This window comes from Aulonocara stuartgranti, assembly GCF_965226115.1.
Source record: "Aulonocara stuartgranti genome assembly, chromosome: 12".
Taxonomy (NCBI): domain Eukaryota; kingdom Metazoa; phylum Chordata; class Actinopteri; order Cichliformes; family Cichlidae; genus Aulonocara; species Aulonocara stuartgranti.
The window spans coordinates 12403675-12419082 of NC_138948.1; the positions used below are offsets into that span (position 1 = coordinate 12403675).

General features: G+C 38.7%; 1 protein-coding gene across 19 annotated transcripts in view; it reads right to left on the reverse strand.

The window, feature by feature from the left end:
* Positions 1 to 12931, reverse strand: part of gpat2 (glycerol-3-phosphate acyltransferase 2, mitochondrial) — a 170840-nt gene extending 157909 nt beyond the window's left edge. For 9 of the 19 annotated variants that reach the window (XM_082553961.1, XM_082553959.1, XM_082553963.1 and 6 more), the window contains exon 1: positions 6925 to 7039. The gene's annotated coding sequence lies outside the window, so the exon portion shown is untranslated. Of the gene's footprint in view, positions 1 to 6579; positions 6726 to 6776; positions 6894 to 6924; positions 7040 to 12912 lie in introns of those variants that run through there. The other 10 variants (XM_082553962.1, XM_082553960.1, XM_082553955.1 and 7 more) reach the window with 7 other exon arrangements.
* Between the last annotated feature and the right edge of the window lie 2477 nt (positions 12932 to 15408).

Genomic DNA, 15408 nt, shown 5'->3' on the forward strand with positions numbered 1-15408 from the left:
ATGAGATCAAATTTAAAAAAATATCAACAAATATGACACAAAGTCTTGGTACTGTCAAATTATCACTACAAAATATGTTTCTTAGCGACATGAGCCAGAAAGAAAAGCTTTAACTTTACCCATAATTAAGTGACACCAAGACTGAGTTAGTGAAGAGATAAGGTTAAAATGAATTTTCTAGACAGGACAGCATTCATACATTTTTCCATAGCATAGCTATGCACTGCTGACCAAGACCTTGAGATCAACCCCGAAGGCACCCCCAAAGCTACCTACAGAACTGTCCTTGGGTGCATAAAGAAATCCTTTAACATTACATTTCAAACAATACATGCATGCGCATGGGCGTCTGTGTGTAGGCAGGTGTGCAAAGCAGGTCATGCCACGCACAGGCTTCTTTTATGGCTGTGTAAACTGAATGTGGCACATCTCCCCTTCCAGCAAGGAACAGTTGTCACCCCAACGATGAAATGAGAGCAAAGGAGAAAGCCTTCAAGGAATGAAAGCGTGGCATCTTCACTGTGATTAGGTATTCACTAACAGACAAGTCAAATCAGTGGTAATAGGAAGACATCAATGCAGTGAGTGAAGACAAATGAGACAGGAGAGGGATAAGATGTGAGAGGAAGAGAAATCCTCTGACTAAGAGCTCAATTGATTGCAGTGAACGAACACTATATTCTTTTTACCATGATATATGCAAACTGTATACAGCTGGACATTACTGTTTTAATGAAGGTAATCCAATTCATTACCAACTGTCGCTGAACAGCCCTGTACACATGCAGCCACTTGAAATGTGGATCAGCTCATGTAAGATGACACACATATAGGCTTCCCTCACGTAGTCCCAGTCAGAGGGTGAAAACTGTCTCACTTTATTTTTTTTTCATTTTTCCTTTACCCTAATATGCATAGCAAGAAGGCTGCAAGTAGTATTCTTCTAAAATCAATTAAAGTTTTATGTTTGTCTGGATATTCGTGCAGAAAACACTTGTGATTCCATTTCCAAATGACTAAATTTAGTCTTAAATGCTCATAATAAGCCAGACAGCTGCAGATGCATCTGCCAGTTTATTTAATAATGTAAAATTATTAAAGATGGTATGTCAAAAGCACTGCCAAGTCTGCTGAAGTAATCCATATTCTATCTAAATGCGCATTTTATTATCTCTTTTGATTATGTCCTTGGGTGGCTGTAGCTCAGGCGGTAGAGCAGGTCATCTACTGATCGGAAGGTTGGTGGTTCGAATCCTGGCTTCCCCCAGTCTGCATGCCAAATATCCTTGGGCAAGATATTAACCCCAAATTGCTCTCCGATGCATCCATCGGAGTATGAATGTGTGTGAATGTTACTTAGAAAGCACCTAGAACAATGTGCTTGTGCGAATGGGTGTGAATGGATGAATGCACAAGTTGTGTAAAGCGCTTTGAGTGCTCAGAAGAGTAGAAAAGCGCTATATAAGAACCAGTCCATTTACCATTTTATAGTTTGAGATAGAATATGACATCAAATCTGTGACCAAATCTAACTTTGATCACAGCATTGTTTATCACTTTTAAAAATTCCCATGAAGTCACCCTTTCAGAAAAATTAATTTTTAGTTTATCAACCTGAGCCAAGCCGTATCGTGATATCGTTTAGTTTGTCAATCAGTAGAGAAACGTGCAATCTGATGCAGACAGCATAAAAATCAAATTCTTATTATAAAATATTTTGAAAAACTACTGAAAGTTACGGGGCCTCTTCAGATACTAATCTTCACTGCAGAGTAAAATTGAAGTTCTGCAACAGAAAGGAGTATATTGTTGCACTGATGTCAGATTTTTATTGAACGAGTCTCTAAGAGTACGAATGTTATTTATCTACTATCCTCCAATAGGTTTTTTTTTTCTTCTTCTTTCTTCAGACAGTGGGTACAACAATAATAATAATATTAACAGTAATGGTAATAAGTTCAGGTGGAACATCACATCAACTGATTGCTATTGGCATGCTAATATAGTGCTGAGACTACAGTTACGATATCAATACGTCTGCCTGTTTGCGCTCATCCCACACAATCTTATTTAAAACCATACAGAAATATGATGAATGGTTAGAAATCCTTCCTGCAAGTATTGTATTTCTGAGGCTAATATTTTGTTCAATCTGGTAATACCACTGTACCCTGTCATGTGTCAGCATTTTTGAAAAACAATCTCCTTAAAAAAGCAGCAGCACAGGCCATTGGGGAGGAAGCTTATCACAGGGATTTATGCTCCCAGTAATTCTGCACACACGAAGTAAATGTATATCTACAGATTTATGGGACTGAGTCCTGCAGGAGTCTCCAGCCAGAGAGCGGGACTATCTTTCCACTAAACAAATCCAAAAAGAAAATCCATGCAAGAATAAACTGCAATTATATGTGCTATAAATATAATAATTTCACATAACATTAAATCATAATGAGAATAACTTTCACTATCATTTGGGGTTAGCAGTAGCCATATAATAAAGGCACACTGTGCTTCTAGAGCGGACGTTTTTTTTTTTTTATATTCCAGCATTTTCAAAGCTCTGTACACCCACATACATGTAGGTGTGAGCTCAGTTACTTTGATCAACCTCGGCTGGATCTCAAAGGCAAGTAATGCTCTGACTGCATAGATACCTGACCTGGACAGAGGAGGCTGTGATAGCTCTCTGTATAATGATGCTGAATTTAGTCGAGTTTATAGTAATTAAGCTGTTCTAGAAGCAAACCTAATGTCCACTGTTTATCAGTTGATTGGTGCTCTGATAATTGAACTCTTACTTAAAGAGACGCCCTAAGGTTTAATCTTGGCTCTGTATTTGTGTGTCCTTGTACTGAATTTGATCGTTTTTGTGTGCAAGTTTAACTAACTCTAAAGTTTGAATCTGCACTGCTTATTCATTGTGTGTCGGAGTGGGTGTGTAGCAGCAGTAGATTAGGGAATGTCTCAACATATCCTCTTAATTGAGATAAAATTATCATATTTAAAACTTAAGTCTTACCATTAATTATGTCTTATTTGAACAGTCTAGTAGGAACAGGGTTTGGTAGACACGTTGAATCTGCACTGGAGGAAGAATTAATGAAGTTAGTATAGAAAAACTGACTGGAGAGAAAGAGTCTTAAATAATATCAGCAGTTACTGAAGTTGCTCTACTTAATCATAAGTTGGTGGGACAGCCGTGAATTATTTTGATTTGATTATTGTTATTTAAATTTATTCTTATTTATTTGCTTTATTTGTTTATCTGACAGCTTTATTTGTGGGTTGGTAGTTTGCAGTTACAATATTATTTGTAAATAAGTTCATCAAGTAATGTCTACTTAAAGTGGCTTAACCAAACTCTGTTTCTTTGTCAGCCCAGTTGCAGTGCTGAAAAAACACTGGGGGTTGTTCCCAGTAACATGTCCTAGCTTTTTTTTAATGGAGCAGCAAATTTTCCTTTCCCCACTCCATTTTCTCTCCAGCTTATGAATCATTTGCTTCAAGGTGTACGTTTATGAGTTATACTAGGAAGCCAAACCTATATGATTTGTTTCTTTCTCAGAGAAGCCCACAAGCCAGCATCATACACAAAGAGGAGCTAACACTATTAACAAGATAATGAACCTCTATGGGAGTTTTGGTAGCTGCACACGGCAGAACATAACAAAGGAATAAATTAAATGTTGTTCCACTTTCAGAAAGACGTATTTTGTCTGCTGTACACCATGACAGAATTCTTTCCATGGTTAAGAGAAAAAAAAAATCATAATATTTTACCCTCTCAAGGACACTCTCAAGAAGTCAGGGTCTACAATCAAGAGACATCTTCATAAATGTAAATACAGAGAGTTTACAAAAAGGTGCAAACTGCTGGACTCACTCAAGAACAGGACACTATCTTGGACACTTTCCAAATGAAATAATTCACACAGACAAAAAGATAGGCGGAAAGAAGCCAGCAAAAAAGCCATCACTGAGTGCTGGCCCCAGAGCAACCGACCCACGAACACCTTGTTCAGACACACTGTTAAAAATCTACATGCTTATGAACAGCTGACATATGCAATAACACTTCAAAAAGAGGTGGGAGAGAAAAGGTGGGAGAAATGGCTGTTATTTAGCCCACAAAAGCTAAGCTAATCGTACGAGGTGGAAGAAGTCGTTTTTCTTTTATGGACAATTTTGTTTTATTTTGAATCTTACCCCATAACCGTATGTACTATTATTTGTTGCCCGAGATTCACAGAATTTACAGAAAATGCACTATTGTGGGATATATATTGTTATCAGGATGATATGTCTTATATTGGGATATGAGATTTTGGTCGTATCGCACAGCCATAACCCAAGAGATTCTCAGGACAAAGCAATGGGGTGCTCTTCAGTATGGCCAACTCAGACACCTGAGCTCAAACTAATATAGCAGCTTCTCAGTCATGAAATACAAAACTAAAAGCAAAAGGACTTCCAAAGAAGAACCAACTGAAAGCAGCTGCAGTAAAAGCCCTCGAGTTAAAGCTGAATGTCCGCATCTCAATCTCATATTGACGGATTTAAAATCCACTGAGGTTGTGTACAGCAGCAAAATTAAAGAAATTGTGTCTTTGTTCAACAAAATATGGATATACCGTAACTGCCAATGTTGTTGTGGTCCTGGGTGTCTGTAACACACTTATTGTTTTTCAGTTCTTATATTTTCCAGTTTTAATTTTTACCTTCTTCTCTCCTATCTTTAGTTACTCCTCATTTCCTTTGAAGGTTAATGTTCTCTTCCATCCAGAATTAATGTTATTTCCTGCTTTGCTGCACCCTCAATACATTTACCTTCGTCTAACTCTTTGCACCTGTATGTCTTTCAAGCCTTAGTCCAGTCACCCCAAATGGTGGATATATAGCCTCATCTTTTTCTTTGCTTTTAAGTTCCATGTGTCTTTTCTGCCCTTTTTGTGGGTTCCTGTTTTTGTTTACTTGCCCGTTGAAACTCAGTGCTCCGTTTTTTTTGGCATCAGCAATGAACATTGCATGAACCAACAGCCTTTGAGTCCTGTACTTGGGCACTCTCTCCAACATTATCCCAACAGACTTGTTAAACCGATCATAAAGAACATTTCTGAATATCTACTTCTTGCTGGCTTGTCAAACTTGTCTTCACATGATTATTGACAAAGATTTTTAGTGGAGCTTTGTGATCTGGTTCAAATTTTTGTAATGAATAAAACAGACCGCTTTTGGAGACAAAATATATTTGTCACTGCTAGTTCTTAAATTCTGCATCACTTCCATCATATCACTACTACTAACATGCACTTTGTTTGCTTCAACACTGAGATTATGTCACTACTTGAGAGTTAGTGCAGATAATTGGGGTCATTTTCAAAATCATTATGTTAAAATAATTACTGAAATTTCATGTAATGACGTGTAGGCTCTGACTAAAGCACAATGTTGTTGTTTTTTTTATGATTAAACTACAGCCACATAATAGCCAAGGCAGAATGTCAGAAAAAAGTGCATAGGCCTTTTCTTAAATGTGGTAATAATATCAATAATCACTTTTACAAAATTTACAAAACTTGCAGTATTAAAAAAAATGCCAAAATACATCAAATGAAAGAGAAAGAAGAAATGAATCCAAAACTTTTATAAATATCTCTGCGGCGCCCATCTGAATGTGTCTCACCCTGTCCATAGCACTCGCCTCTGTCACACCAGTCCTCTGTACATCCATGAACCTCCTCTGATATCTTCGTATTTTTCCCCTGCCTGGTAGCTCCGTATTCAACATCCTTTGTCAAGTATATCCACTATCCTTCCTCTACTCATGTCCAAACCATCTCAACCTTGTCTCTCTAACTTTGTCTTCAAACTCCTCGATCGGAGGTGTCCCTCTGATGCACTTCTAATCCTGTCATGCTGGTCACTCCTGGTGAAAATCTTAGCATCTTCACCTCTTCCACCTCCAGCACTGCCTGCTGTCTTTTTGTCAGCATCACTATCTCCAAACCATATATCATAGCAAGTCTCACTAACCATATTACTTGCTGTAGCCTCTATTTCAGTATTTTTATGAGTGCCCAGTTAATTAACCTAATCCAAATATTTGATGTACTGCAATATAATCTGTTTAAATGGATCCAAAATGCTGACATTTAAAATATTTGAATTAAAAAAACACTTTGTTTTCCTACTGCTTAGACACCAACAGAAAAAAAGCATTTACAGTTGTGAATTCAACTGTATTTTAGATATTTATTTGGCCTTGTGGGCTTTTGCCATTTCTACTTTAAATGCAGCATATACCAAAAAATTTAAAATAAAAATCTTACTAGAGGGTGAAAAAGATGTGATTATTATTTAAACATTAACCAGCACTGTCAGCAAAAACAAAAAAAATGGGCAAAATCATTTATCCCAGCATAACAACACCCGTAAACACTGCAAAGCACTTGAGATACATACTTCTTCTAAGAAAGTCTTTTGGCTACCCAGGGCAATTAACAGTAATCAAAACGCTATCCCTAGATTTACAGCAGACTGAGCAGGCTCGTTAGCTGTTAGCTAACTTGGCCTTACCGACTGAGCAGATAAAGATGACTGGGCTCGTGATTCACCATATGCAGCCCGTTTCTGATATTTACCATCCCAAAACAAACACAGCAGCCCCTGGAGTGTTTTATCTTTACAGCTGCAGAGCAAAAAAGTGCCAATTAAATAAGCTTTGGGCAAATATCAAAAGTCCTGTGGATCAACTTGTTCTCACATCTGCTCACCTGCCTCATGAAGTGCTCCACAGCACCTGTGCACAGATAGCTCAGAAGCTAGCAGCCCCGCGTGCGCAATCAATGAACATCACAGCATCTGTTTTTTTCTGAGGTAAGCGTTTAAAATCCACAACAGTGTGCTTAAAAAACAACTCACCGGAGTTTTTAACACGTTTCCTGTATCCACAAAAACCCCACTCCCCTCCAAAAATACAGCAAAATCGAGACCGTAGAAAAATAACTGAGCTTTTAAGAAAAGTGCAGCTGGTCTAACTCACGTTCAAAGATGTCTACCGGAAATGGAATAGTGTAATCTCCTTGCTGTTTGTGACAATGTTATATACCTGCAATATAATAATATTGGAATAGATTCAACAAGGTGTTGGAAACGATCCTTTATACATTATCTTTATAATGTATAATAATTTATATTTCAGAAGCAGCGGTAGTTTTATTATCACATACACATATACATAAATACAGGTGGTTTATACTATGCAACAAACTTCTTATTTCTAATTGAATAAAATTCGGTTTTATAAATTATATAAAATTCTCTCATTCAACAAGATAAAATTAAATACATAAATAAAATAAGTATCCCAAAAATTTGGGGAGAAAGTAAAAAGTAATAAATATGCAATAAATGAAAAGAATTAAAGAGACCTGGGGCTTTTATTCATTAGTTAATTTTTATGTTGTATTTATACTTTTTCATTATGCAGCTTTATTTTGAACATGTTAAAATAATAAAAAATGTTTAAAAAACCCACAAACAATCAAGCAAAACATAAGAAAAACAGAATATTAATAATTAAGATAAGATAAGATAAGATAAGATAAAACTTTATTAATCCCTCGGGTGGGTTCCTCTGGGAAATTCGGTTTCCAAAAGCACAGCACCGACAGAAGTTACTTAATTAATAACCGTTTTCAAATCAGAGCTGTACTGATGAGAGTGATAGCAGATAATAATAATAATAATAATAATAATAATAATAATAAGAAGAAGAAGAAGAAGAAGAAGAAGAAGAAGAAGAAGAAGAAGAAGAAGGAAGGGAACAGAAAAAGGAAGAAAGGTGATTTAGGTGACTTTCAATGTGAGACAATTGTTGGTGCCAGAGGAGTTTTCTAAGTATTTCAGAATGCTGATGTACTGCAGGAATGTCAAACATGAGGCCCGGGGCCCCGGCAAAGACTTTTATGTGGCTCATCAGACATCTTCAGAAAATGTGAACATTTAGACTTTTAACTGTATTTTAATGTGTTTTTACAGATTTTCCTGCCCCTATGGCCATTCATATTATACCATAATTGAATGTTAGATAAACAATTTAATGGCAGAACAGTCCCTATAACCCCTGTTAGCCTCCTGTTACCTACCAGAACACTGGCTAGTAGAAAGAAGAGTTTTACTGGTCTACACAACTTAAGATTAAAGTCTAGGATTTACTGAGTGGCTGGAAAAAGAAAATATCCAGTGAGCAGTTGATGCCCGAGGTCAGTTACTACCTCAACATCTCAATGTTAGTGTAAACAACATGAAAGCATTTGAGCCATCCTGTCTATCAACACTTCAGGCTGCTGGTGGTGGTTTAATGGTAAGAAGGACATTTTCCTGGCATACTTTGGGCCCCCTTAAACATGCACGGTTTAAATGCCAACATCTACTATCTACATGAGTATTGTTGTTGATCATGTCTATGACCACAGCCTACGCATCTTCTGATGGCCACTTCCAGCAGGATAACACATCATGTCACAAAAACTGTACCCAACCACCCTTTACAATCACCAGATCCCAAACCCAACAGATCACCTATGGGATGTGGTTGGATCTCTCTCCAGAAATTCCAGAGTTTCCAGCAGCTTTTCAAATCTGTGCCATGGATGCAAAAGGGGTCCAACCCATTACAAGTATGGTGTAAAATGGCTGGCTAGTGTGTATACCTGTGTGCATGTGAAAGACACTGAGTGTGCTGTCATATTATTCATTATTTTTATTATTCCAGTTAACCAATTCTCAACAAATATTAGTCCAACTACACCTGATTTGTGTTTAAACCTAATGCAGGCCAGAGTCTTTCCAAGTTCTGCAGCCTCTGTGATCTGGCTGCTTCAAAAAAGCAGATTATCATGGCAATGCAGATAAACTGTACACCATATACGGGAGAGGTCAAGTATTGCCAAAGCTAAGGAGCCAAACCAACATAAAAATAAAGAACTGCCAATATGAAACGCAATAGATTTTTATCTTGGCTGAATGGTAATCATTGAGACTCTCAGTGAGTGCTGTAGTGTTTTACTGAGCCAGTTTTAACAGATGGGGAAATGAAGAGCTGCACACTTGATTGTGCGTGTAACACCAAGCACTCAGTGCATCTCAAACCTCTTTTTGATCCATCTTTTGAGGAAATACTTATTTTCTAGACATCTGGGGGGAAATTTTTCTCCATTGTATCTAGGCACAGAAGTATTGATGCAGGACTGATGGATTTGCTATTCTTCCAAGGTAATTTCACTGATTAGTTCACCTCTCCAGGTGAAGCCATGTAAATCAGTGAAATCACCTGGAGTGAGCCCCAAAGGTCCAAAGTCATGCCTATTTCATATGTGACATAAAAATCCAATGCTGGTAATGAAAGAAAACATGCTGGATAGGAGCTTCTCCTGAAGAGTCTTTCAGATGAGGCACAGGTGTTTCCTTTCCTTCTCCATCTTAAAAGCCTCAACGGGACAGTACACAACATACCATAGCCCTCACAAACATAATTAAAGAAACGCCAGCCGAATGGATGCATCAGAGCATAATAAATCACAATATGTGGGATGACTTTCCTTTTTTTCCTGCTTAAAGTTTGTTGTTTGGTTCCTTCTTTAAGCAGCCTTAATTAATTTTATGTTCTCTTGAGGGCAGCAGAATAACATATGGCACACTGTTATCTTCTGTTATCTATGTAGTTAGGTGAAATGTAAGTTTATTCATCTAACAGATGCACAGCAACATTAGCATTTATTTGGAGCCGTCCTCTCTTGTTGTTTGATGAATAAAGCTCAATACTCACTCATCATTGTACTTTGTCATTCTGTTTATTAGCGCAGTGCAAGCTGTGTAAAACAGATCCAGAGCTTTGTTTAAACCACCTGCTCGCTGCTACTAGAAACAAAGTTGGTGTAAAGAGACAAGAAAAACAAAACTCTGAGTTAAAACAGGGGAAAAGCTCCAAGGACAGGAGGTACAACGCAGTGTTGGTTTGTAATTCTCCCTTAGATTTATCACTACAACTGAGGCCTTTCACATTAAAGAGCCATTTGATCCATTATAATATATGCTTGTTACGACCCCCTCTGCTAGGCGACAGGAGGGGAGAAACATACACAAGCCCTCTCACGAAATCTGAGTTAATAAGGGGTTTTATTACAAACATTAAACTGAAAACCAACGGGGCTGTTCAACAGACCACCGGGGAAACAATTAATACACAATGAAAAGAACAGGCAAGAGTAAAAGCTAAGGGTTAAACAAAGAGCAACACAGCAAACAGGTTTAACAAACAAGCTTCACATGCACCGCAGCCAAGGAAGACACTGCATGTTCACTTCAGAGCAGCAGTTCACCATAGTGTGAAGGCTCTTCAACCTTTTATACTCCCAGGTGCAGACAATCAGCCAGTCAATTGGTCATGGAGTGGTCATGGGATCTCCAGGCAGCCAGTCGTCCACGAGGTCTGGCATGCTGTGATCTGCATAAAAGAAGGCTGGCACAGGACTCCCAGCAGCCAGTCATCTACGAGTCCTGGCACACTTAGATTTGCATAAGCACAAAAGGGTAGTCTCACTCTCTCCAAGGCCCAGGGCCGTAACAATGCTAAACTGCCACTTTATTAGGCATACAGTACTTTGTGAGCAACAGGTCGTCGCCATTTTTGACTTTACAACTGCTTTAAGTCTTCATAGCACAGATTCCCAGAGAAGCATTTCTTGTTTTTGATCACTGTGAAGTGCATGTCATGTGATTCACATCAGTTTTACATTACATTTACTGAGCCCTTATTGTGGATGGAGACATTTGTCTTCCTGGAAGCAAAGACAGATCAGGACAGAAATGTTTGATCATGGCATAAAGACGATCACTCAGAACAACTCTGTATTGATTTCTAGTCACCCTTCTCTTGAAAAACACCAGTAGACCCAACCTGCCTCCGGATCCCCTCTTTGGATTACTCAGAAATGTATGGTTTTGCTGTGACTCTCCTTTCTTACCTGTGTATACAGTACAGGTGAGGTTAGTGTAGGTCAGGAAAATTGGTTTAACAAAAATGTTTTAAGCATAAATTAATTATTAAATATTCTATGATATCGTCAAATAAGGCCAACATTTATTCATTTTATTTTGCATCCATCCATTTTTTCTCCCATTTATCCAGTTCAGGGTTGCAGGAGGACTGGAGCCAATCACAGCTGTGACAGGATGAAAGTTACTTTATTTTATTTCTTTCTGTTCTTTTTTTTGTCAATGCTCCATCAAGCATAGTCACAGTGAATCATCTGCTCTATCGTCTCTCTCTATCACCAGCACCCTAACCCTCTGCATGTCCTCCTTCACTACATCTATGAGTTTTCTCTGAGGTCTTCCTCTTTTCCTCCTTTCTGGCAGCTTTCTCCAATCCTTTCTCACTTTTCCTCCATGTCAAACCATCTCAACTATCTCCAAATTCCTTGACCTTAGTTATCCCTCTGATATACTCATTTATAATCCATTCTCGTCACTACCAATTTAAGTCTAAACATCTTTAGCTCTGCCACCTGCCTTTTAGTCAGCGCCACCGTCTCCAAACCACACACATACCAGGTCTTACTGCCTTCTTGTAAATGTCCCCTTTCACTCTTGCTGCTATTCTTCTGTGATAAATCACTCCTGAAACTTGCCTCCACCCACTCCACCCTACCTGTACTCTCTTCTTCACCTCTCTCTTGTCTTCACTGCCCATTGCTTTGGATGATATGATACATGATACATATTTATACTCATCTACCTTCACTAACTCTGCTCCCTGAGGTTTTACTGTTACACCTGTCTCCCTCTCATTCACACACATGTATTCTGTCTTGCTTCTACTTACTTTCATCCCTCTTCTCTCCAGTGGACACCTCCACGTCTCTAGACTCTCTTCCACCTGCTCCCCACTCTCAGTACCTCATCTGTCAGCCTGTCCATCACCACTACAAACAAGAAGGGCCTCAGAGCTGCTCTCTGATGTAATCCCAGCACCACTTTGAAGTGACTCCTACCGCGCACTTCACCACTATTTTGCTGTCCTCATCATGTCCTTCACCACCCACATACTGCTCCACCACTACTGACTTCCTCATCCAGTACCACAGTTCCTCTCTTGGTGCTCTATTATATGCTTTCTCTAGATCCACAAACACATAGTGCAACTCCTTCTGACCTTCTCTATGCTTCTCCATAAACACTCTCAAAGAAAACATCACATCTGTAGTGCTCTTTATTGGCATGGAGCCATACTCCTCACTGCTTCAGCAACTGTTTCCCATATAAACCCAATGCATGGTTCATCGGCTTTCTTCCTCAATACTTACCACAGTTCTGCAAATCACCGTAGTAATTGAAAAAGGCTGCAGTACTTTTTCTCCTTTCCTCAGGCCTCCTCCCACTCTCTGTGTTAAACAATCTGGTCAAAAACTCCACTGCCCCCTCTCCTAGACATCTCCATTACCTCCACATTAGGTCATTGGACCAACCCCCTTTCTTGTATCTGTCATTTTCATAGCTGCCCTCACTTCCTTCTTATTAATTGTCTGCACTTGCCGATTCAATGATTTTCCTCCATCTGACCCCTGTACCTCCTCTCTCTTGCTCTCCCTCTCTTTCATTTTCTTCATTCATCAGCTCCTCAAAGTACTTCTTCTCAGCACATTCACTTCACTCATTAGTACATTTCCATCTGTGTCCTTAACCACCCCAAACTGCTGCACGTAATATTCAAGCCCAGTTTCTCCTAGAAGCCAGTTGAAATAAATATTTTCCTTTCCCTCAGTGTCCAGCATCACCTTTTACTTTGCCTTTGCGACCGCTTTCTTATACCTCTCTCTTATACCCAGTACTCCTCTCTTTATCTACCTGTCTATCCCACTTTTTCTTTGCCAACCTCTTCCTTCGAATAATTTCCTGTACTTCCTCATTACACCACCAACTCTTCTTGTCTTCTTTACTCTGTCTATAGGATACACCAAATACCTTCTTGGCATTTTCCCCTCACCACTTCAGCTGTATTTCTGCTCCCTACCACTCAGAGCTTGTCTCAACTCCTTCCTGAACTCTGTGCAACATTCTTCTTTCTTCTTCCTCATTTTATTTTTTTTAATTTGATTTTTATTTTTTATTTAATTTTATTGCTACAATTCAGTATTCAGATCTTACAGCATTTGGAGTAATACTTTATTTTATGGTGTATAAACATATATGCCAGTGACCTCCACCTGCCTTTCTCCTTTTCCCCCCACTATTTCCTTCTTCTTGTCTTAAATTTATGGAAGTAGCAGTATTGAAAAGTTACCGCTATTATTGAGACTGTCTTTAGCACAGTAGTTAAAAAACAACCATATGCTTTTGGGTGATTATAGTCCCAATAACGAATTTATCACAGGTGTATAAATCTCACACATTTTTCAAGCCAAGTGTTGCGTCTCTCAACTATCTCCACATTAGAGGCACTTCACCAACTGACTGTGACTCACCATAACTGCTTTGAATATTTTTAATGTATATCTGCCGGGTGTGGGTGTTCATCTGCATCCTAAATGTGGTGTCAATGAAGTATTTAGTGTACTTTCAGCCAGCAGAATATTGAGATGATTAGGCATCCACCCACATATGGATCCTATTCAGAAGGCAGACTTGTACTATAGCCAGACTGGATTGTGAGGGGAAGTTCCGAGACATCTCAGGATATAGCTGTGATAATTACGTCTGCACAATTGTGTCTCCATAACTCATACAAGACTCACATGTGTGGCCAAATTTACCTTGATGACACATTATACGACTCGCAGTTATCTCTAGCTATGTCAAGAACTCAATTGTGCGCTTTGTATTCACCAAAGCTCAGCTGATTTTGATCACTGCTTGCAGCCTAAGGCTCACTGTGAGCTGCTACTTCTGGAAGAGAAGTCGCACAGTTTCTTTTAGCCACAAAAAAAAAAAAGATTGAACATTTTTAATGTGACTGTGACGTGTGTCTGTCCACATGTGACTATAGCAGGCACAAACAGGCAAAGGTAGATTGTGGGTGTAGGAGATGCTCATAGTGACCAGATTTTAATCACCAGCGGATGCCAATTTATGTTAGGTTGGTGTCGTGATTCATTATCGTTCATTCCAACACTCACTGGTCACCATCCTTCATAAGCAATTTAGGGAATTTCGCTGCTGTCAATCAATAACACCCATGCCAATCAAATTACCCTCTTTTCTCCCAGGTCCCCTCCAGTCTCTGATCACACAGTCAATTGCTTTTGTGATTTGGCACACAGTGACATCCACAGGGGGAGATCTGCCTCTAACAATCATTCACTGCAAAATCTCCATCCACCCCTCCCACCCTGGAATAAGAGTGGGAAATGTCTTCAAGGGGATTGTACATTAAAGCATGAGCACACACATGCACGCTTTTGAATTAAAGTGCCAAGTTGAGTATTTGGTTTGGGTTTTGCATCTCTAAAACTTTCAGCTATGCAGTCTGGTGTTATTGTCCTCAAATGATAGAGAAGTGTAAATAGGAATGGTTTACTTTTTCATTTTTACTTGGGCCCCCAGCTGAATGTTAAGTTGCTCTTTAAATATATTTCTAAAAGCATGAGTTTCAAAAAAATATTAGAAATTCCGATTTTTTAAATGTTTATATGAGTATACTTAACTTTTTTTGCACAGTTGCACAGTGAAAGTTCTCACACAGTACCCAGAAAATCAATTATTCTGTTCCACCACAAGCTGGGTTTCAAGCAATCTCTAATAACACTGTTACTCACTATATGAAATAACTATGAAAAGGCTGGTGGTGTTGCTGGCTTGGTCCGGCCCCCAAAAGAAAGTTACTGTAAAGACCATCTGGTGGTTAAAAAATGTCATTCAGACCCTGAAGAGGATGAATTAGTCACTGAATATCAGTAATTGTTCCTTTTATAAGATCATGCCAAGTGGTACCAGCTCTGCCTTTGCAGTGCTTAAACTTTAGGGCTTTTCACAGAGCATAAAGATGTGCCTCTTGGATGAATAATGTGTGTCTGACATGAATTTTCCATAAAACATTGGAATGCTTGGTTGCATTAGCTCTAAAAATGACACGACGGCTCCCTGGGCTGATTGAGAAATTCTAAATCTCTGTAAATAGAAAGTTTTTTCATCTCGAAATGTTACCACACCTCTCTTCACTCTCAGGTACAATGCAGACTTCAAGTTTCTTGTTTAGGTTGCTTTTGGGATTAGGACTGAACTCCAGACTAATCCCAAACTAGCTTTTCCCACTTTCATGAGGTGAATTTGAAAACCAGGCTTCTAACGGAAAACTGAACATATTTTTTATTTTATATTGTGGAAATCAAACATCTAAGAGAAGTG